Source organism: Otolemur garnettii, unplaced genomic scaffold (assembly GCF_000181295.1).
Source record: "Otolemur garnettii isolate 467f Iridium unplaced genomic scaffold, OtoGar3 scaffold00063, whole genome shotgun sequence".
Taxonomy (NCBI): Eukaryota; Metazoa; Chordata; class Mammalia; order Primates; family Galagidae; genus Otolemur; species Otolemur garnettii.
In genome coordinates this window covers 10,208,550-10,210,103 of record NW_003852458.1, presented here as the reverse complement: position 1 = coordinate 10,210,103, position 1,554 = coordinate 10,208,550, and positions in this window count along the sequence as shown.

Here is a 1,554-nt window from a genome sequence, read left to right as displayed (position 1 = left end):
TGTCATTGTCATTTAGCCGGCCTGGGCAGGGTTCTAACCCACCAGCCTGGGTGTATATGGCTGGTGCCCTAACCACTGAGCTACGGGAGCCGCCTAGGCGATTAAGTTTTGAATTGGAATGTTGTATAGGTAACTGAATTATGCTGATTATTATTTTGAAAAAGGGTTAATGTGGTCTTTGCTTTGAACTTCTATGTTCAAAACTGTAATTTTGGAAAGGGAAGAACAGAACAACCTTGGAGAGGCTACTCTATCTCCAGAATTGCTGGCCTTCTGACAAAGATTGGTGGACCTATCCTTACCTCCCCATAGTGGCTGACAGTGACAGACTGCTGGACCCTCTTCCTTCAGTAACAGTACTATGAAGTAACCATTATTGTGTGCTTTTCTCCTCTCCCCACAAGTAATTTTCTCCACCACTTCTGATTCTATTTCCAACATACTTTGCCACTTTGCTACTGAGAATGTCTCTTACTAGGTTAGTATCTAGAGTGGATAATACATTTCACTGAACATTACTTGTATGAAGCACAGAATTATCAATGAGCCTTTATGAACAGGTAATGTTAATAAATGAAATTGGCAATGAAACTGAGATGGGGAGAGATACAAGTAACTCTAAACCTTGCTCATGGCCCCCCTACCAAAGCTAAGTATTATGGTTTCTCTCTTTGACTAAAAGACCAGGTAGAGGCAGAGTTTATTGCAAGGCCGTAACTATCCTCCTTTGGATTCCCCCAAATGGAATTTCGGTGACTTGCACCCTATGTTCTGGGGGAGCTAGGTAGTATTTGTCCTATGGATTCACTATGCTGAGAATTATGGGGTCCTCTTCCTTCTTTCCACAACCTTTTATTTGGTATCTACCACATATCAAGCTTAGAAGGTATGGGGGGAACAGGCCAGAGGGAGATGCTTCCTCAGAGTGCATGGGAGGCAAAAATCTTTGAATTCAGGATCAACATCTCTTCCCAGGCAATGTACAGCACCCTCCTCACTGATACCTAACGCTCCTAAACGATCTGGTTTTACGTTTAATTAGGAATAAGAGTCTCAATAGCAGGGTTTTGTTTTATTTTGGTTTGGTTTGGTTGGTTTTTTAACTTAAGGAAGTTTTAAATAGAAGTGACAACATTGGGTATTTACAAATCGAATTCAGAATATTTACAAACATAAATTCTGAGTTAAGTATCCTGCTCCAACTTGTTACCCAGGTTAACTTTGCTAAAAAAAAGTTAAGATTAAATCAAATCAAATACAGTATTTCAAAAATCTTTCCGGTGAAGACTAGCCCCGGTTGCTTGGCAACCTGACAGACTCTCAGGCTGGGACCAACTCGCCTCCCACACTTGACCATCTCTCCAGTGATGGGACGCGGAGTCCCCATTGGCCCTCATCTCCTCTCACTTAGTTCTAATTGGTCGGAGACTCTCTCACTTCGCTCCCGTTGGCTCTCGCCGTCTCTCGCCGCTCAGTCATTGGCGGGCAGGCTCTCGTGCCACCCTGCGTCACTCTCTCACCCCACTTCCTCAGCCCTCAGATTTTGTCCCCGCC